Consider the following 21,781-nt stretch of genomic DNA (forward strand, 5'->3'; position numbering starts at 1 on the left):
ATAACCACAGGCCCATCCACAAGGACCATTTCTGGCTGATTTATGGAACACTGTTCTACCTGGTTAATTTTGAACGTTATCTCAGCCTGAGAGGTAGGTCAGCATGTGACGAAGATCACTGGTTTGAATCCTAACCTGCTCCTTCGGAGCTGCACCTTCCATGCCTCCGTTTCTTCCTTGGTTAGGTAGGAAAGGTATGAGCTACCTGAGAGTTGTGAGGCCTGCATTGAGTGACCACATTAAAGTGCCAAGAACTGCACCCAGAATGTTGGTATTTAAAGATCTTTAAACATTCTGATACTGCATTTTAGTACCCAGGTAAAACAGCAAAGTTATGACAGATGCAGACGCAGACCCTCGGTGAGGTGGGGGGCTGATGGCAGGAGGTGGATCACCGACCCTGGAATGAGGGCATGGTCTGTTTGAGGCTGAACGAAGTGCACATCATTGCATGTACCACAGAGGTCCCTCTGGTGAAGTCCTGGAAGGGTCCATGTGGCTGAGCCATGCAGTCTTTCCGTGATGTCCAGCAGGAGCAGTGCTTTGAGGTGCAGCCCTGCTCTTGTGTGCACAGCCCTCAACTGTCTCAAAAGTCTGAGGCTTAAAGCAGGCTTGGGGTTTCCTTACACCTCCCGGACATCTAATTTGCCTGGCAAACATGTTTTTCTTGGGTGTAAAGGTGAAGGAGTGGGTGACTCTGGTGAAAGTGTACTAATTACTGCACTTCTGGGTCAGTGGCGCTTGGTTGAAGACACTATCTGCCCTGGGTGGACATCTCTGGGGTGGTGAAAACCGGTGGCTGGATGTCGCGGGGTTGCCAAGAAGATGCCAGCTTTTTCCTCAGTAACAACACCCTACTTTGTTTAGGGAAGCAGCGCATCCAGCTAAAAAACTAATTCTCTTGCACGGCGGAGTGGCTGGTGACACAGGTCCAGATGCTGGGCTGCTGATGGGAGGTCCTGGAGAGGGAGGTGTCGGGAGGCTTTCCCGACCCACAGCAGCCCTGAGCCCTTGTCCGGCCTTCTTGCCCGGGGCATGATGCCTGGAGGGAAAGCAGCTTCAGGGGCCCAAGTGTCAGAAGACAGAGTCCTAGCATGTGGGACAGGCCTGGGCCAGGCTCCTTGGATGATGTCACAGAGCTGCTGCCCATGCGGGGACCACCCACCTCTGAGCCCCATGCAGATTTTCGTCTGTAGCCAAGTGAAATCCTGGTACGGCGAGTGAGGCAGTCAGAGGCACCTTTTGTGGAAGGAGGACAAAGCTGGAGAGAAAGAGGTTTTCCTAAAAGGCACAAGGCACTGATACTTCGTTAGGGATAGGTCCTAGGAGTGTGGTTGCTGATGGGTGAAAAACTGTAGCCAGAGAATAAGTGGGAATGGCCCTTGTTGGTATTTAACTGATTCATTCACGAATGGTCTGAACAGTTGTAGTGAAAAGAATATTTTGGACACAGATGTTTTCATCCTGCTTGACAAGCAGCGTGACTGTAGGCTGTTCCATCCTTCCTGGGTGACAGTGAGAGGGTCTCAGGCCCTTCCGGCCCTGTGCTGGCATTTCCTCAGGGTGTGTGTCCCGTCCCGAATAGGCTGGAATGCCTCTGGGTGCAGCTGAGCCTCTTGAAAAGGTAAGAGTCATGTGACATGCTCTGGGTGAACAGGAAAATGAGGGAGGAGACGGAGAGGGGCCTGGAGGTGAGGAGGATGGTGAGCAACACTGGGGACAGGGGATGGAGGGTAACGCCGGGGACAGGGGATGGAGGGTAACACCACTTCTCCAGGTGCCTTTGGGGGATGCTGCCACCTCTGGCACCCCAGAGTGAAGTCAACAGGATTCTGTCCCCAGGAGTCCCAGAGACTGGCAGCAGGGATTGGCCCAGTATGAACCACCGTTCACTGGCTCCACACCCTGGGACAGGCTCCCTGGTGTTTCCACCGTGGTTTCCCATCTGGACAGTGGGATCCTGAGTGTCCCCATCACAGCTGCGCCCAGAGTCCTGGACTCCAGTGTGTCATTGGCACTCGTTAGCGTTTCTTTTGTCGTGGTCGTGGATGAAGTGGCTCTTTCTTTGTGTGTTCACAGCCCTCCCGCTCACTTTACCTTCTGGGAACACTTTTTAACATAACTTCCTATGTGGGGAGGACTTGAGTGATTAATCGAATGTTTCATCAGGTGTGGTTCTTCTGTTTCCCAGTTTTGACACAACATTTGGTGAAATTTCCAGGGACTCCTGTGGTCAACCTCACAGTTTCACTCTGTCACTTTCTAATGCAGTATTCTTTGGGAGTCTTTTAAATTAAGTGCCGTCATTTAAAAATAAGTTTTATAATATGCAGTTTCAGGTTAATTCTTTACCTTTGTGTGTCAGGCAGTGGCTCCTCACCTGTGAGTAGTCAGAAAGGTTCAGGCAGTTTTCCAGGGCGGTCTTTGCATTTACTGGAACTATTAAGAGCTGATTCTTGCTTAGGCCGTGATTGACACGCAGTGCACGTGAGGCCGTGCCTGGCTTAGCGACTTCTGCAGGCTTAGAGGTCTCTTTCTGTTCTTCCCCAAGCCTGCTCTGCTGTGCTGAGTGTTCACTGCGGGCGACGGTCACACTGTCTGGCAGGGGCCACCGAGGCCACAGGGCGGACTCCACATAGCGGAGCCTGCAGAATGGCAGAGCCCAGCCTCCTCGCCGCCCTTCGTGGGGAGCAGAAAGCACAAGCCTGTGATCAGAGCTGTGCTAGCCCAGAAAGCCTCTCAACAGGTTTAATTTAGGAATCGGCTCCTACCAACTGCCCACGTTTAGGATGTGTTTGAGTTTTTGTGATTTTTCCTGCACTGAAGCTACTGGACTGGCTCTTGAGTCACTGTCATGGGACTTCACATTGCCCCGACGGGAAGCCGTGGGGGAGGAGGGCCGCACAGAGGCTTGCGGCGGTGATAATGAAGGGCTTGTTTCCTCTTGGGACAGCGAGTTCAAGCTCTTTGTAATTGTCAGCGTAAACAGTGACCCGCTGAGGACACGGCTGTAATTCAGGGTGGCATAGTTGATTGTCATCGTTGATATCAGGTACCTGCCTCTAAAATGACAGTACCCATAGTGCAGCTCCAGGAGGGCAGCTCCTGCCAAACACACGTGGTCCTGGGCCCCTGCAGCCAAGGTCGTGCTGCCAGCCAGGCCTGCATCTGTGGGTGCACTGGGATCTTCATGGCACTGAGCGACTCCCTCGTTTGCTTGTGGGGCCCAGCCCTCTGTCCCTCCCGGTCCCCAGTGCGGCTCCTCCCTGTGTTCTCCCAGCCCGGTGCACACCTCCGTCTTCACAGCTTCCGTAGTTTTCTCGTGGACGCCCCAGGTGGGCGCCTGGGCAGGGATCGTGTGTTAGTCGAGTTCTCTCCAGCCATCCCTGGCTCGTGGTTCAGCAGGTCCCTTCACATGAGTCAGCCAGCTGTGTGGCTGCACGTTCAGGATGCTTGTCAGGGGCCTTCCTCAGGTCAGAGCAAGACCAAGGCTCACCTCTGTGGGACTTTGGAGCCCGCCCTGGAGAGACTCCAGTCACGTCCAGAGGGGCTGCCTGGGTCCCCGCGGGCTGGTGGGAGTGACTTCTGAACCACTCGAGGCCCCACTTTCTGTTCCTACACCCCACAAAGCCATTTAAAGCACCATGTTCTGGTACCGTGTGCCTCTCGAGTGTGGCACACAAGCCTGGACGTGGATCTGAGCGGGCGCTGCCTTCCTCAGGCTGTGCTTGTGTTTTGGGGCCCCTGGAGCACTCGTGGCTGTGATTCCCGCCGCTGTCTGAGCTTCCCTAGACGGTCTCACCCGCAGCCTGAGGGCCACATCGGCAGCCACCGAGGAGCGAGGAGACTGCAGGTCCGGTGTTGGTCCCACTCAGTCCTTCTCGACTTTGGTGACAGAGGAGACAGCAAAACTTCAGCTGGGAACCCCAGGCCTTCTCTGCTTGGGGCCCTGGGACTGAGATAGCACAGATCCTGCCATCCACGTGCTGGGGGCCCCTCTGTGCAGCTCCCTCCTCTGGTCAGGGGCCACGCTCTTGAGCTGGGCAGCTCGGGGTCCTTGCACTCAGGGGCTCAGGGCGGGTCCTGGATGCAGAGAGGAGAAGGGTGGCGGTTTGAGCCCAACTGTGTTGGCTTCATTTTCTGCCTCTTGTCCCTAAATACATTTGCAAAGTTTTCCAGATGAAAACTCAGAAGGGATTTTTAATGACTGGAATCTGTGAATTCCATGGAAGCCAAGTCTGTCCACCTCTTTCACCCACCTCACTTCTTCCCATTGGGGCTGATTTTGGCAGCGTTCATAGGGACATGGATGCAAGGGGTGGTGGCCAGCCCTCAGCCCTGCGTCCCTCCCCTCCTCCCCTCAGCGCCACAGCATTTCAGTGTCATCCCCTTCCCTGCACGCGTCCTCATGAAAACCAAGTGCAGTTGGAGGGAGACACCTGAGCCCACTCCCGTGACCTTCCCGGCCAGCCCGGCTGCAGCGGCCCCTCGGCAGTCATCTGTCTGGTGCTGCCTCCGTGCCCCTCCTGTCACCTGACGCTCGTGCTCCTGAATCTTCACGCGTGTGCTCCGTGCAGCCACCTCACGGGCTTCCTGGGAACGGAGACTGTGTCTCACACTGGTCAGAATGCTGTTCTCTGTCCTGTCCACTGAATAGTCCAACACAGAATCATTCCTCTGTGATTATTTATGCTTTGTTATGTAGAGCTGGAATAAAGAAAAAGTGAATTTAGACATTACAGCCATCAAGTTGAAGCTAGGTAATTGCATTAGGGAATTAAATGAGAGCATTTGAGCTTCTCGAGTTCTAATTCCACATCTTCGTATCCCCATCACCCCAAACCCAGTGTCTAACACAGCTCTTGGTCTAGGATTTTCTTGATTAATGCTCTTTGAATTGAACTGGACTGAGCTTAACATTCCCACCCAGAGTCAGAAGCCAGTCCCTGAGCAAATTGCATTTAGAACGTGAGTTTGAACTTACTGTGGTAAGGGGTATCCTACACGCCATAATTCCTAGTCAATATTGGGTATTTAGTCAAATAGACTCAAGTATAGAGAGGCATTGGCCCAACTGGTGAAAGGGCAAGGTACAGTGCTTTAGGTCCAGGTCCCCAATATCAACTATGAAAATAAAACGTTGTCAACTCCAATTACAGCCCTGTCCTCAGCTGGTCACTGTTTATGCTAACAAATATAAACAGCATGAACTTGCTGTCCTGAGAGGCAACACACCCTCCATTCTCTCTGCAGTGCAGCTGCCTTGGTGGATGGAACATGCCCCTCCTCCCTCCCTCCCCCCTCCTCTCTCCCTCCCTCCCCCCTCCCTCCCCCTCCTCTCTCCCCCCTCCTCTCTCCCTCTCCCCCTCCTTCTTCCTGTCTTCTCTCACCTTTCTCCCCCAACCTTCTCTCCTGGGCGAGGGGCAGAAGAGAAGGGACCTCCGGAATCTTCTGCTTCATCCAAGCAGCTTGGGGGCAGCATCAACAGCTGCAATTTGGCTGCCCCAGCAGGTGCCTCAGGGCAGCCTTTCTAATGGGAATCCTGGAATCTTGTCTTTCCTTAATGTGTCCTAAAGGCTGGAGGACATGAAGTGAAACAATGCTCCATGCTCAGTCCTGTGATTTTGTGTATTTATTGGACTTACTTTGAAATTAAACTAAACGATACCCAAGATAGAGCATTAAAAAAAAGAAAAAAGGGCCGGGCGCGGTAGCTCAATCCTGTAATCCCAGCACTTTGGGAGGCTGAGACAGGCAGATCACGAGGTCAGGAGTGGGAGGCTGAGACAGGCAGATCACGAGGTCAGGAGATCGAGATCATCCTGGCTAACACGGTGAAACCCCGTCTCTACTAAAAAATACAAAAAAAAATTAGCCGGACAAGGTGGCGGGCGCCTGTAGTCCCAGCTACTCGGGAGGCTGAGGCAAGAGAATGGCGTAAACCCGGGAGGTGGAGCTTGCAGTGAGCTGAGATCCGACCACTGCACTCCAGCCCAGGCGACAGAGTGAGACTCCGTCTAAAAAAAAAGAAAAAAAGAAAAAAAAGAAAAAAACAGGCTGTGGTGTTTGAAAAACAAACAAAACCGTTTGGTTTGTTGGTTTGTTCTTAGACCTTCACAGGCTACTAGGTCACACGTTTCAGTGTCTCAGCGAGTGACTTTCTCTCTGGAAGCCGTGTCAGCCTCTTGTTTGATGATGTCAGCCACAGCAGAAAGAAGCACTCCGTAGGCCCCGTGCTCAGCACCTTGGCATGAGCTCCTGCCATCTTCTGTTCATGCTCATCACAGCTCTGTGCAGTGGGCGTCCTCCTGATCCATGTGGGAGGATGGAGGATGGAGGCGGAAGGGTGAGTGACGGCAGGAGCACATGAGGGGTCTTTCCTGAGATAGGGAGGGGAACCGGCCCAGGACCTCAGTGCCCATCGCGTCCTTCCTCCTCCTCCTCTGCCTCTGTGACTGTTTGACTCAGACTGCAGCGACAGACATGAGTATGTGCAGAGCGTGTGTGCTCCCTTGGGGGTGTGTGCTCATATTGGCAGGGAGGGATGTGATCGTGTACAGAGCGTGTGTGCACACCTTGGGGGTGTATGCTGGCATTGGCAGGGACAGATGTGAGCACGTACAGAATGTGTGTGCACACCTTGGGGATGTGTGCTGGCATTGGCAGGGACAGATGTGAGTGCGCACAGAATGTGTGCTGGCATTGGCAGGGACAGATGTGTACAGAGCATGTGTGCACACCTCGGGGGTGTGTGCTGTTGTTGGCATGGACAGACATGAGTGTGTACAGAGCGTATGTGTACCCCTGGGGGTGTGTGCTGGTGCTGGCTGGGACAGATGTGTACAGAGCGTGTGTGTACACCTCAGGGTTGTGTGTTGGTATTGGCACGGACAGACGTGAGCGTGTACAGAGCGTGTGTGCACACCTGAGGGTATGTGCTTATGTTGTTTTGTAAGTGGCAAATACGTGGCCCTTGCGTCGGGAGGCCCTGCGCCCATGCTGAGTCCATCAGTGGCCCTCAGGTTGGGGTCTCCATCTCCCCAGACAGCACTCGAGTGTCTTGAGGTTTCAGATTCTTCCTCTCCAGGTACTTGGGCCTCCTCAGGACCAAACACCCAGAACGAGCCAACTGCAAACTACGAGAACGTTCAAATCCATCTTCAGTAGGAAAAGCAAAAGCAATTGGAATAATTTTCCAACATGACCTCGTGGTTAAGCCGTTAGATACTCCAGCCAGCAGATTGAGTCACTTTAAAATTCACGCCGATTAAAATGGTTTTGAGGGTTGCAGAGCTTTACCACTAAACCTTGAAATAATTGAAGCATTCTGCTCTACTTGCTTACTAACTAGGGTTGGAGATAACTTTCAGTCCAAAGTAGCAACCTTCTAAATCCAGCTTAGATGTGAGGCTCCCACTGACACAGGAAGAGACAGTGGCCCTTGTTCACTCTCCTGTGTTCACATACTTTGTCATTTTTTTTGTATCCTGATCATCACTTCTGCTTTTCCAATTGAAACTAAAGGAATTTTAGTTCTGGTTTGGAGAAGCTGTGGTTAGTGGTTTCTTTTCATGGTTTGCTTAATCTCTTAAGTCTGGTGCTTACGTTTACACAAATGCACTTTTCTTTAGTACGACGGTGTTGTTGCCCAGGGCTTCTCCCTCCATATCTGCTCCCCAGGAGGCCCCCTAGGAATGGACGCTGGAGATCCAGCCCCTCCTTCTTTGAGTCCATTGTAGGTTTGGCTCAGAGAAGAAAACAGACCTCTGGGTTAGGTGCCCCTGACTGTTTGCTTGTGAAATGTTTAACAATAAGGTGCCTTCCAAACTAATTTTACACACTGATAGTTGTAGCTTGAAGTATCACTGCAGTCATAAGAACAAAAAACACTCCCATAAAGTAGATAGGCAGAAAAAAGCCATAAAAATTTAATAAAGTACAAATAAAATGGTGTTGTAAGAATGTACAGTGGGAAATGCTCTCAGTCCAGCCAGATCGGCTGTGGCGTCCTCCTGTAAATACATTCAGCCACCTATGGCCCTGATCTCAATCACTACTGTGAATTGTGATCCAGAATGTTCTTGGGGGGCCGATGCCTGGACTTTGCCAGCAGCTGAGTCTGGTTGGGCGTCACGGTGGTGATGAGCTTAGCGCGGCCAGCTGGGCTGAGGGGTGGCCACCCGTGCACTCGCCACGTGCAGTCGTTATTCTGGTGATGGAGTTGCACTCGACGCGGCTTGTCCACCTGGGCTACTTAAAGTACCGGGAATCCAACTGTGAGCGGGTGCCTCCCGACATGGGAGCTGTCTTTCTTATCCAGGGCCCTCTAGCACTGCAGACCCCAGCCGCCGGTCCCTGAGCCCACGGGGAGGCACCGGAGGGCTCTGCTGGGCCATGGAGGTCCCCGAGCAGGTGGTCACTCATTGCTTATGGGTGGTCCATGGCCTGTGAGTTTATTCCCGGGGTCTGTGTGGACAAGGTTAACCAGTTCACAGCTGGGGACTTACACAGGTGACACTAGTTAAAGTGGAATCTATATTAGCTCGCACGGGAGTAGGTGAGGAGCTGGAGGCGAGGGGAGGCGAGGGGAGGCGAGGGGAGGCGAGGGGAGGCGAGGGGAGGCGAGGGGAGGCGAGGGGAGGCGAGGGGAGGCGAGGGGAGGCGAGGGGAGGCGAGGGGAGGCGAGGGGAGGCGAGGGGAGGCGAGGGGAGGCTTGGCCCGGCCCGGCCCTAGCACTGAAGCCCGGGCTCCTGACATTTCTGCGTCTTCCTGTTGAGGGGCTGCCAGGGCCCCTGTGGGTCCTGAAGACAGTGGGTGCCCTATGGACCAGGGGATGCGGAAGCCTCTAGAGGCTGCGGGAGGCAAGGAGAGGGTCGCGTCCCCAGAGCCAGCTCTGCCGGCAGCTCGACGTTAGCTGGTGGGACCTGTTTTTGGACTGCAGCTTCCAGAAATGTGAGAAAATAAGTCAGTGTTTAGGGCGCTAAATTTGGGGTGATTTAGTGGAGAAACAGAAAACTAGCCCAGGAAGGTGCACGCATTGAAATGTGCTCTGTCCAGGTGTTCACAGTGGCGTGACGGGGATGGCATCAGGGTTCTGGGAACTGCAGTTTTAGTGAAGGAAGGGGGCTCACCACCCCTTTCCTCATGTGACTGAAGGTACGTATGCCTGCCACACTGCCCAGGACACGGGGACTAGAATTTTGACTTTATTATGGGAACCAAGCCACAGTCAGAACAAAGTGAGGACTGAAATGAGCTTCCTGCAGCCTGAACTGGGAAGAGGAATCGCAAGTAGTTTGTGTTTTTCTGCACAGACCTGTCCTTTCAGATTTTGTTGAGTTCTGGAAAAAGGGAGAAGCACACCTCGGCGAGGGACGGTGTTTCTGGAGGTGGGGCGGCTTCAGCCTGAACGTGGCCGTGTGGCTGGGAGGCTCGGAAACTGCCCTCCAAGGGCACCCATCTGTTCCTTTCTGCACTAATACCTCCTTTACAGAAATTCCAGAAATTCCAGAGCAGTGCGGGAGGCCTCTGGTCTGGATGGGTTTGTGGGGACCGAGGTCATGGGGTGTTGTCCCAAGTACTTATCCTGATGTTGCAGAGGCTCTGTTCCCAAATAATTATTCCACAGTTTCAGAGCCTATATCTGAGTGATAGTCTTAACTTTGTTGCATAAAAGCAAACAAAGTATGTCTTGAGCGTCTAAAAATCCATTTAGTAGTCATGACTGTAACCTCATACATGGGGCTTTGGGATGGAGTGAAAAATCACCGTCACCTGGCGTGGACGCTGCGTGGTATTTCTAGCGTGGTGGCCTGCTCGTGCCTTGAGCTCCATCTGCAGCGTGAGCAAGAGCTGTGCATTTGAGAAATGTGGGCAGGTCAGCTTGCTCCTCCAGGGGGGCTGTGAGGATGTGGGTGAGGGGCCTGGGATGAGGCCACGTCAATGGGAAGGAACTTGGTTGTGTCAGCAGATATGTCTGCCTCTACAGGCCCGCAAGCCAGCCAGAACCCAGTTTTCCTTTGGTCATCTAATGCCAGAAAAAAAACCTGTTTCTTAGAGATTCTCATAATTTATATTAATGAACCATTTGACCCTACATAAAATGTTATAAATGCATAAGGCTTTACAACTTGGCAGATGTGTAACTCACATGTTAGGATTGAATCAAACTGTTGAAGATACTTGTTTCACGTGAAGGTTTTTAGCATTTTATGTGCAAACCAAATGCCAATAGCATTTTGAAAGAGTATTTTGGAATTTTAAACACAGAGTGGGACAGTGCTGGGTCTCTGGGATGCTGGTGGGGTGTATGTGACCACAATCTCTTGGAGCTTGCAAGCAAGCAGGATTCCTAAATTGTCACACCTGCAGTGCTGGAAGTCAAAGTGGATTTCTGTAAACGAGGTATTAGTGGAATAAGGAACAGATGAGTGCCCTTGGAGGGCAGTTTCTGAGCCTCCCAGAGACCCCAGGAAGAAGCGGGGTAGGGGGGAAGTTACCCCCTGGATGGTGGAGCCAGGTTTGCTGGTGGCCCTGGGTGGCAGGTCATTACGTGCAATAAGGAACAGGTGAGCGCCCTTGAGGGCGATTTCTCGGCCCCCTTTGCAACCGCAAGTGGAAGACGCCCCAAAGTGGGGGGTGTTGGGGGTCGAATTTCCAGTGGGGCCGGGTTTGCTGGTGGCCGCTGTGTGGCAGGTCACTGAGTGGAGCGATGGGAGGTGAGTGGAGAGGGAATAGTGGACGTACCCTCCACAGCTACTGCTGGGAGTTGGCTCTGGTAGCAGAGGGGGCATAGAGGGATTCCCATCAGGGGCAACACGGCTGGGGTCCCATGTGCGCTGGACGCTGAGGTGTGGCCATATGTGATCTCAGTCTCCACAGCCACTCTGGGAAGTGGGTTCAGTTACCTTCCCATCTCACATTTGAGAAATCTCAGGGGCTGACATCACAGCTGGGTGGGGTGGAACTAATGTCTCAGGCAGGATGTTGGCCCCAGAGCCCAGCTCTTACCCGCCCTGCTGTTTTCAGTCCACCAAGCTTGTAGAGAGGCGGGTGTGGTGGTGGGGGGCAGAGGTCGTGCGTTTCAGGGGGCTGCTGAGAAACCAACACAGTAGAAGGGGAGCAGGAAATAAACCAGGCAGGAGACACAGGCAGTGCTTGGGAGATCTGCGCAGGGTCTGGGTATAGGGGGCACCTCTGGGCCTGTGAACCCCGTTCTGTGCTCCCGGCTTGCCCAACCTTGGCCCTCAGCCACATGTCTGCTTTAGATGAAATCTCAGTCCCTTGCGTGGTGCGGGCATCTTTTCTCCCTGGCTTTGCCTCTCCTTAAATCAGTCTCAGTGTGGGTGGTGGGGTGGGTGGTGGTCCACGGAATTTGCCCTCCACCTCCCCATCCTTGTCCTATCTGGCCTGTTACCTGAATATGTGTCTCTTCAGAGCCTGCAAATGAGTGGGGGCCACGGCAGCCTCTCGCTGGCCGGCCTCAAACTTTTATTCATCAGAATCATGTTAAATGCTGATTCCTAGGCACCCCATTAGACTCTCTACGCCTGCCTGGCATGGGTACTTTGAGGAAGGTACAGAGGGTTGCTGGGCTGTTCCAGGAGGGAATTTGCATTTGTGGAATGTCTACTGTGTTCCTCCCAGCACCCTACTTTCCACGCACACGTGGCATTAAACCTGGAAGACCTCTGGGTGCTGTGCTGGTGAGGAAGCCCCGCCTGGATGAGGGGCTGCTGGGGCTTGGACTTGATTACTGGGCTGGGGGCTGCTGATGGGATGCCCTGGGAAGTCCTGCTGTGCACTCGGGGGGGTGCAGAAACAGGCTCAGGAAATACAGACCATGGATCTAAAAAATCCTACTGGAAAATCTTTTATGAGCAAATTTGCATCTGACTGAAGATAATCATTGCTTGAGTAATTGGTTTGTTTATAAAACCGGTCCTATGAACTAATAGATTAGTTTTCATTCATGCCTTGTCTATAACGTAAATAGCTGTTACGGCAACCTAAATTAACTTTAAATTTTGTATCAGATTGCATTCCAGATTACAAACAGCTGCTTGATAATCTAATTGATAAAATGGAGGAATTTGGTACTTGGAACCCAGAGTGAAGAGAACAGAATTGCTTTGGTTTCTCAAAAGCGTGTGACGGGTGACCTGGGGTGAAGAGAAGTGGCTGGAGTCATTACACTCGAGGAGATGATCTGGCCCAGCTTTTCTCAGCTGTCTTCTGGATAAAACAAAAGGGCGATAAACGTGGAAAAATTCAGTACTTAGTTTGTCTATGCCCTGAGCTTCTCATACAATCATTAATGTGACCGGGCTGTATCTGAAGCCTCCATACAGGCACAAAGAAATTAGGCTAGATTAAGGCAGCCGGCATCCTCTGGTGCCTGGGCCACATGTCATCTCCTAAAGCCCTTTTGGGTGAAATGACAGTTGCAATGTCTGTTGTTTGGAGGAGTGTAATCTCACGTATGAGATGTAGATTTAAAACACCAAAGCCAGGAAGCTTGGTGGGAGTGGCTGTCTTCCAAGTGGTTTTCTGTGCTGCCATGGACGAGGTGTGGATGTGTCATCCGTTGGTGAGATCCACTGGTGAAGGGGCTAAGCAAACCCTTCGCGGGGGGCGGGGTTGTGAAACTACATCTCTTCTGGCATCCCAAGTAAATACATTTTGTAAAACTTGTGAATTTGACCCTGACCCTAACCCTGAGTGTTGAGTCTGCTGCAGTGTCTGGAGCCGTCTTCGACATTGAGGGTGACTGACTGTAAATGACCGATTCCTCAGTGGTGAAAGTTCAAATTTAGCTTCCCTGAGGAAGCCAGACCTCAGTCACACGTATCTCCATTGTAAACACTGTGGCTTCTACACGAGTGGCTGCAAGTTTCCAGGTTCTCCTTGGAGAAGCAGCCATGCGGTGCTTGGTGATTTGATAACATCAGCCACCTTCTGTCTTCTGTCTAATCATGGTACAAATGATTCTCCTACAAGGAAACGGATCTGGTTTCTTCCCCGATCATTGGAAGAAGCAGCCCACCTAGGGACTGCACCGTCCTCTGCATTTTCACAGCAAAGCCTGTGTCTGTCTGTGAGGAGTGTCATGTGTGTTATGGGAATCATGAGAATTGCCTTAATTCTTCCACTTTTTGAGGGCTCACGCAGCTCTGCCTGTTTTACCTGGGATGAGCAGCGGGTGGTCTCTGGCTGCTGTGGGACTAGGGCTTGGGGTGCATCATCACATCCTGTGGCCTGTCCAGGTGGACATCATTGTCTTTTGCCTGTTGGCTGAGGCAGCTGTGATGCCATGGGGGTCATACTTGTGTCGGGGCCAACCCAGTTCTTCCCGTGTACACCTCTCCTGCTGGAGTGCCTTTCCTTATGATGACGTGTTGAATTAGCGTGGAGAATGCAGAGAGGCTCTGGGCCTCTCCTTCCCATTCTTACTCCCTGGAGCTGTGATGCCCGACAAGGGAGCCCATAGCCAGAGGCTCCTTTAAATTTAATTAGAATAAAGGTTTGATTACATAGCTAAACACATTTGAAAAGAACTTCACAGATTAAATTCCAGATTCAGCCCTTCAGGCCCAGTGGCCACATTTTGGGGCTCAGCAGCTGTAGGTGGCCGTTGTCTTTCTGTGTTGGCTGAGCAGATTGGGACGCTTCCGGTTCAGCAGGCAGTTCTCTTGCATGGTTCTGCCTGTGGTGAGGACACCTTGGCTGGAGAGCCTCGTGGCGATGCCATAGGCCTCTGGCTGCAGCCAGGCTGCACGGTTCCTGTGCCCCGCGTCCTGTGCAGGGCCAGATGGATCCCACCACAGAGTGAGCACTGCTAGACTTGGGTACTGTGTGTAGACAGCAGAGGGGCATGTCTGTGCCTTGCTGACTGGCCTCCTTGGCCAGGCTCCCGTCTCCAAGTCTTCAGGGGAAATGCATCCACCATCCACACCGTGCACCAGAAGAAAACTGCAGGCTTCTCTGTGGGTGGTGAATTGAGATCATGCAGAGTGACTAGGCTTGGGCTCCTGGCCAGCGTGGAACCTGATGATAGCTTTAGGTGGAACCCGACATGCCTCCATGTGTACATGGCGAAGAGAATGCAGTGTTGGCAACTTGAATCCAAATGTGCTCCCGTTTTGAGGTGGAAGGTTCTGGGAGTATTGGCCGTTGCTGATTGTCCTGCTGTGGAGGACTTTGAATGCAGGCACTGGTTTAGGGTAACCCTGGTTTCCTGGTCCTGTATGTGGGCATCCCTGAGTGTGCTGGGCTGGAGGAAGGCAGGGCAGATGGGAGGGTGACAAGAAGTCAGGTGTTTCCAGCTGTGGGGAGTGATGCCATCAGATGGCCAAGATCAGGAGGGTGGTGGCCAGGGGACCAAAGCAGGGGTGGGTGGAAATGCCATGTTTCCCGGGGCATGGGGAGGACCTGTTGAGCTCTATTCCTGGGCAACAGTTCTTCCATTCTCAGGAATCTGTGCCATTGTAATTGAGTAGCAAATTCTGTAATTGCTCTAATTACTTTCTGTTAAGTCCCCATCCCAATTACCATGAATTAGCAACAGTGACAACAGTTTCCCTGATCAATCTTTGCCAAGAAAAACCAGTGGAACTAGTTTTAGTTACCTTGAGTTCCCTCCAAATCAGATTCCTTAGTGGCTTGTGTCCCCAGAGCTGCTGCAGTTCCTCCTGGGCCTAGCAGACACATTCCAGACATTCACATCTCAGCTCAGATGTAGGCGTGCACATTATTTACAGAAAATCGCACTGTGCTGTGATCGGCTTGAGCTGACGTTCTCTAGGTGGGAGGCAGAGGCCAAGGACCTGTGAGGGACTGTCCGAGTGTCCTCTCATTGACTTGGAGCAGGTGCACATCTGTTCTTCAAAAGTTCTAATGGGATGAAATTAGAAATATGAATTTTTAAAATTCATGTGTTATGAACACTGTTCCGTGATTTCCTCTGAAATGAGAGACTATTTGTGGACAAGGCAGTTGGCCTGCAGCTCTCCTTAGAACTGTCCTAGACCTCGATGCCATCCTATGGTCTCTTCCTGGGTGTGGGGTGCACTGCTTGAAGCAAAACCAAAGGAAAGAATGTGGTCAGTGTGCATCACTACTGCAGCCAGCTCAACGCGCCCACCCACTGGGAGGGGGGCCGGATCACTTAACATTTTAAATGCATTTAACACTAAACCAGCAAATCAGCCAGTACTTTCTGTAACTGAACTGCCTGGCTCATGGGAACCTGACACTTGACTTTTCAGAAGAGAATACTTGCTTCTGTGGAGTGTCAATATTTGTCTCATTTCTTGAGACTTTGTTCAAAGTGATGAACATGTGTAAATTAGGCCACAGAGCTCTCTAGGCACAGTCAGGGGAGTAAAAGGCTGTGAAAGATGCGGCCTGATGTGAGCTGTGGCCAGGCACTTTGGAACCTGGGATCCCATCTCCAGCCTTTCAAAGGACATAGAGGAATATAAAATGCAGATGGGAGAGTTCATATTTTAGGCTTCTCTGTTCTTTTGAAATCAAAGTGCAAAGAAAAAGTTTTGCCTTGAGGTCTTATCCCTTACTTGTTTTTCTCCTGAGGTTTTAAAATTTTCTTAACTGCTTTTTTCTCCCCCAATCCTTGGGGAACTTCTATCTTCTTATCTTCTTAAAAGATATAGTTAAATTGAACACTGAAATTTAAAAACATGCTTTCATATTATTTTTCTTTTAACGTATGTATCTGACATTGGTGAAGAACTAAGTGGGCGTGTTGCTTTACTTTTAGTTTAGTTTATTTATTTTTTTGAGACGGAGTCTCGCTCTGTAGCCCAGGCTGGAATGTAGTGGCACGATCTTGGCTCAGTGCAGCCTCACCTCCTGGTTCACGCCATTCTCCTGCCTCAGCCTCCTGAGTAGCTGGGATTATAAGTGCCTGCCACCATGGCTTGTTCATTTTTGTATTAGTAGAGACGGGGTTTCAACATGTTGGTCAGGCTGGTCTTGAACTCCTCACCTCAGGTGATTTGCTCACCTTGACCTCCCAATGTGCTGGGATTACAGGCATGAGCCACCACACTCAGCCTGAGATATTCTTGATTGTAACTGTAATAGATCCCTTTAATAAAAACAGAACAACAACAACAACAAAAAGCTCTCTGAAAAGTCCCAAAATTAAAGAGCTCACTTGGAAAGGGATTTGGACACCAGTTGAATGGCCCAGCACAAACCATAGTTACATGGGCCACTCGGTCTGTTAGATTCTTAGGGTATTTGAAGTGGTGGGGATATTTGCATTTCTGCCTCTGGATATCGTGTTAGTATGAATTCGGCTAGTGTTTGAGGGCCAGGCTCAGATCCGGGAAAACAAGAGCCCCTGACCTCACGGCACTTCTCTTCTATGTGTGTGTGTGTGAGGAAAATAGAAAACACAAGAATATTTTTTTTTCAATGAGCTGGGAAGATGGAAAAACAAGCTTAAGATGTTTACTTGTTCAGAAGAAAGGAAGTGCAGGGAACACTCAGCTTTGCTGCTGCTGAAGGAGGCCCCTGGCGGAGGCTGTTTCAGAGGTTGGGTTTCTCTGAGAAAGGTAAGAGGCAAATAGGATGCCCTATCTGGTTTGCCAGAGATGGGGAAAGTTAGTATCCCCAAAACAGCCTCAGCATTCTTTGAAAGGCTTCAGAAAACCAGCTAGGGTGTGGGACCCTTGTTGGCCGCTGGGTAGAAGGAAAACATTGCTGGTCCTGAGGACTGTATTGTTCTTCCACTGCTATAAAGAACTACCTGAGGCTGGGTAATAAAGGAAAAAAGGCTTAATCGGCATACAGTTCTGTGGGCTGTACAGGCTTCTACATCTGGGGAAACTTACAATCATGGTGGAAGGTGAAGGGGAGGCAGGCATGTCTTCACATGGCTGGAAGAGGAGAGAGAGTGAAGGGGAAGGTGCCGTGTACCTCCAAACAACCAGATCTCAGGAGAACTATCATGAGGACAACACTTGGGGGATTGTGCTAAACCATTAGAAACCACCCCCATGAGTCAATCACCTCCCACCAGGGCCCACCTCCAACACAGGGTTAGAGTTCAGCATGAGATTTGGGTGGGGACACACAGCCACACCACGTCAGGCTTCCCATTCTTCTCTTGCACGTGCTTCCCAAATGGTTCTGTCATTGGTTTTTGTTTTTGTTGATACATAATATATGTACATATTTTCTGAGTGCATGTGATATCTTGATTCATCCCTATATTAATCAATCTGGGTACTTGGGATATCTTTCACTTGAAATATTTTCTTTTCCTTGTGCTGGTAATGTTCAAGTTATTCTCTCCTAGCTGTTTTGATAATACACAGTAGATAACCCACTGCCATCCCCTTGCTGATTTACCAATAGTAGGTCTTGTGCTCCCATTAGGCTGTGTGTTTGTGCCCATTAGCAGCCTCTGCTTATGAGTGGGCTCTGCTGGGCCCTGTTGACCACCTACTCTTAGCCTCCATGAGATCTCTCAGCTCCTGCTTATGAGGAAGAACATGCACCGTTTCTTTGCTTGGCTCGTTTGCTTAATGTAAGGTCCTCCAGCTCCATCCATGCTGTTGCGGATGACAGGGCTCTCCGCTGTGTGGTGGAGTATTGCTCCTGTGTATGTTCAGGCCACGTTCCCTTCATCCCCTGTTGACGGGCACTCAGGTGATTCCGGACCTTGGCTGCTGTGGATGGTGCTGCATTGAAGCTGGGAGCTGTCACTGGCTTCATATTCAGGGGACATGAGCCACTTTGATGTTCTCAAGCAACCTATCCCCAAAGCCTTCTGTAGAATGCCGCATTCCCTTGTGCCCATGGCTTCCACTAGGAGGAACCATTGGGAAGGGGCTTTGAACCCTTGGGTTTCTGTCTTTAATTGGTACCCGGGTGCACTGACCAAGCAGGGGTCCCAGTGACCCTGGACACTACCTCACATAAGGTCCAAAGATGCAGTTAGGTTCTTTTTTAACTTTAGAAAAAAAACGCTTTGGACCTGATTAAGCTATAGCATTATCAGTTAGTGTTTTTCCTATTAGAAAGGTGTATATTTTATTTTCTAGGAAGAAAAGAAATCCTGTTAAATACTCTAACCACAGATTAAATCATGTCAAGGAAAGAGGTACTATTTTGGGGGGAAATTGTCCCTTCATGTCAAAGATCAAGGGGATGACTTCCATTGTTTAATTGAGTTAATTATGAAATCTTAAGTGGTTTGAGGGGCTGTGGTGAGGGTTATTACAGAGTCGTGTGTCTTAGCGAATGGCACAAACGGCCTTGTGGGCCTACTTTGGCTTTGTTTGAACCTGTAGATTGTTAAACTAATTTTAGTTTAACATTCTGAGGATTATAAATTGATTCTTGTCTAAGAAGAGGTTTCTGTTGTCTTTGAAGACAGGAGCCACAATACAGAAGGTCCCTGGCTCCCAATGGTTACATTTGTGTTTTTTTTCAACCTCGTGATGGTGCGAACTAGGCACACTCAGTGCATTGTTTGGCCCGAGATGGGCTGCCTCTGGATGAACTCCTTGTAAGTTGAAACTATTATATCAAATGCACTTTCTATTTAGGATATTTTCAGCTACGCTGGGTTTATTGGAACAGTTTCATCCCATGGTAAGTCAGGGAGCATATGTGCTCATAAAAGTAGAGACAATCTTATAGATACCATTAGGTATAAAGTCTGACGTTACAGAGATACGATGAAAACAATCAAGTGGGACTTGGAAGCCTTAGAGGGGCTCACATGGCGGCTCCTGGAATGCAAACGTGAGCGCCACTGGCTTCTGGATGTGACGTCTGTGCCTTCTGCTCAGCCCAGTGGGTTATCAGCTGCTCTCGAGGGCAGAGCGGTCCAGCGTTCCTGTGTTTAGGAGTTTGAGCTGCCTTAAGAGGCTAGGTCATTTCTCACTGGTGTTTCAGGGCTTTAGGCCTTCTGAACAAGCAGGAGGAAGGACGACTTTGTAGAGCTTTGGAAATCTCAACGGACTTCAGGGCCATCCCCCTTGGCAGGAGAGAGCCCCACTGGAGGTGAGCAGGGTGCCGTGCAGGCCTGTGCTGGGCCCAGGCATGTACGGACGTTGTGAGGGCCACAGGACACAGATCGGTCTTGGTTCACAACTGGTGTGGATGGCCACGCAGCATTTCTGGCAGGTACATGAGTGCGGGGAGGTGGGTTTTGGGGTGTGCTTCCTTGTTGCCTAGTTGCTTGGAAGACCCCTATTCAGACCCCATCCTGAGTCACCGTGACAGGCCTCCGGCTTCACACGCCACACAGAAGCCTTGGTGTCGGTCACTGACGCCCACCAGATGTCAGATATGCCTATGTATCTTCCCTGGTCTCGGGATGGGTCTTGTTTCGAGGTTATAGTAAACGTTCTTTAAGAGGGGTTTTGGATATTTTTTTTGTTTGCAAGGAGGCAGCAGGGAGTACTTGAGCAGTGAGATCCCCTTCCCAACCAATGAGAATTCAGATCACAGCAGGTAATTATGGCAGCGGGGCTGTGAGATCAGCTTCCCAACCAATCAGATCACAGCAGGTAATTAAGGCAGCGGGGCGGGTGGCCAATCCTGAACTGTGGCTATGGCTGGAGTCTTGCCCCGCGGACAGAGCGTGCTGGGGCCTCGGTGGTCCACTGTGGGGTGGGTGGAGCGCATGAGCTGTGTGCTGCTGGGCCGTGGCTGGCTCCCCAGCCTGGGGTTTAGGCAGGACTCGTTCTGAAGACAACTTGGAACCCAGGAAGCAGCACGAAAACAGGTTTGTGCGTTTCTAGATCCTTGGTGCTCCCCAGTCAGACAGTGTGCAGGCTCTGAGGGGTCTCGCCAGGAAGACTTGCACAGTCGGCCCCGGGGTGGATGCGGCTGCAGCGGGTCTTGCAGGAGCTGGAAGTGGGGGTGTCTCACAAGTGGGACCTTTCAAATGGGTCCAGCAGGATGCATCTGTGGAAATGCTGCCACCTAATGTAGGACTGCGGCCAGCAGGGCCTGAAAGGCTACAGCGGGCTCTGTTTCTGCTCTCTTGAGAAAGTCTCTGCACGGTTTTCCTTGGTTTTTGTCTGTCTGGAGGCTGCTTCCCCCTTTCTTGGGCTTACCTAGCCTTCTGAGCTTCCTTGTTGAGTATGACAAAGCCCTGAGAAGGCATTTTTATTGCATAATTGTGTTATCCTGGTGGCAGGATAAATGACCTGCAAATGTGGGTGACTCAGTAGCTCTGAGGGTGTTCAATATCCAAGACAGAGGTGGGAATGAAATGTTCAGACAGGTGTCAGAGGGTCTGTTCTCTGCTTCACACTGGGGCCCTGGTTTGCTGTGACAGTCTTCACACTCGATCCAAAATGGGGATAATGAAGTCTCACGGATTCGGCTTCAGCTGAGAGCTGCCTCCAGCACAGTCTTGTGTGAGTAACAGTTTATATGTTTGGTGCGAAGGGCGGGCCCCAGTTGATCTTATTTGTGGTGGTGCTTATGGTGGCTTTTCCATAAGGAATGTAAACTTTATTAGCTTTGGCAAGGAAATCTTGAGTAAATCTGAAGAATGTTTCAGGAAATTCTGGAACCTACAGTGAATCTGGAATCTGCATGAAATTGAGATTTGGATTCTCATGATTTCCTAATGCTACCCCGAAGCCCAGTAGTTGAGATAGTCGTAGAGCTTCAGTTGTGCTGCCCAGTTCCCCATTTTAAAAGGAACACGTTGATTTCATCTAGAATGTTCTGATCTCTGAGTGCTGCCAGCGGTGTGACCAGCCCTCTGCATCAGAGGGGAAGCCAGGGCTGCGCTCACGGCATCGCGGCAGCTGGGAGCTGACCCAGGACCTCAGGCACGTGTGATGCTGACCATTTTCTGTAAACTCCAAGGGTGCAGTGGTCTCCTTGGCGCTTTACAGTCTTCTGAAGCTTTTGATGTGTCTGCACTTTATAGATTTTTCAGAAGTAGATGGCCTTTTCCCACACCCTTGGGCTGAGTTTCGTCAGAGGCTGGTGTGTGGGAAGCACCACACCCACATTCTGACAGGGAAGACTCTGGTGCCCAACTGAGGTCAGAGGGGAAATTTGTTTTTCCTTCCCTCCAGTCTGGTCCAGCTGCTCCCTGGTTGGTCAGAAGAATATCATGCTTATCCAAGTCATAGGCAAACCCCCTAAGTCAAACATTTGTCTTTTTTCTTTAATATACCCGTTTCATTTATATGGGGCAAGAGATAGAGAAATGTCTTTTAGGGGAAAATTAATTTCTTTAATTACACAAAACTTTTTGGATAAAAACTGTAATCAAGAGGCTATTTTTGTAGAAAGATCTAGTTAAATACTATAGTTGGAAAGCTCCTTATATTTGATCTTAAACTTGGGCCCGGTGTGCATGTCAGCACGCTCGTGCTCATGACACCAGGCTCAGCTGTGAACTACAGGCACCGGTACATATAGCCACCCCATCGATTGCTTCCCCAGCCGTTCCTCCTGGCCTTGTTTCCCCTTCCCTGTGAAGGAGGGAGCAGTTCTGCCTGCTCTGAGATGCCGGCAGGCCTGCCGTTGGAGCAGTGGGCACCTCCCACCTTGAAATGGTTCTTCGTGGTGCAGTTGCACCACGGTAGGTGGACTTGTCTTTGTTGCCTTCCACAGAGGACGGTTAGGGTGGGCAGGAAAGAACTCTCTGCTACAAGTTTGCATTCCAGGCTGTTTCCAGAAGTGGGAATTCTTGTGCCCTGGAGTCTGGGAATGAATTTCTAGTTTCCCAGCTTCAGGTGGAATTGAAAATGAGTGAGGCAACCCACCA

General features: G+C 50.9%; 1 protein-coding gene and 2 long non-coding RNA genes across 3 annotated transcripts in view; 2 read left to right on the forward strand and 1 right to left on the reverse strand.

The window, feature by feature from the left end:
- LOC107130045 (uncharacterized) overlaps positions 1–21,781 on the forward strand; it is a 106,300-nt gene that overhangs the window by 22,858 nt on the left and 61,661 nt on the right. The gene's annotated exons all lie outside the window — the stretch shown is intronic.
- Positions 1,241–5,268, reverse strand: LOC141407028 (uncharacterized). The gene is made up of 2 exons (XR_012413952.1): positions 4,985–5,268; positions 1,241–4,707 (listed from the first exon to the last, which is right to left on the reverse strand). It is a non-coding gene; the product is annotated as an uncharacterized lncRNA (long non-coding RNA).
- LOC135971339 (uncharacterized) lies at positions 8,764–12,620 on the forward strand. The gene is made up of 3 exons (XR_010587508.2): positions 8,764–8,952; positions 9,058–9,156; positions 12,036–12,620. It is a non-coding gene; the product is annotated as an uncharacterized lncRNA (long non-coding RNA).

Source organism: Macaca fascicularis, chromosome 6 (assembly GCF_037993035.2).
Source record: "Macaca fascicularis isolate 582-1 chromosome 6, T2T-MFA8v1.1".
In the NCBI taxonomy this organism is placed as follows: domain Eukaryota; kingdom Metazoa; phylum Chordata; class Mammalia; order Primates; family Cercopithecidae; genus Macaca; species Macaca fascicularis.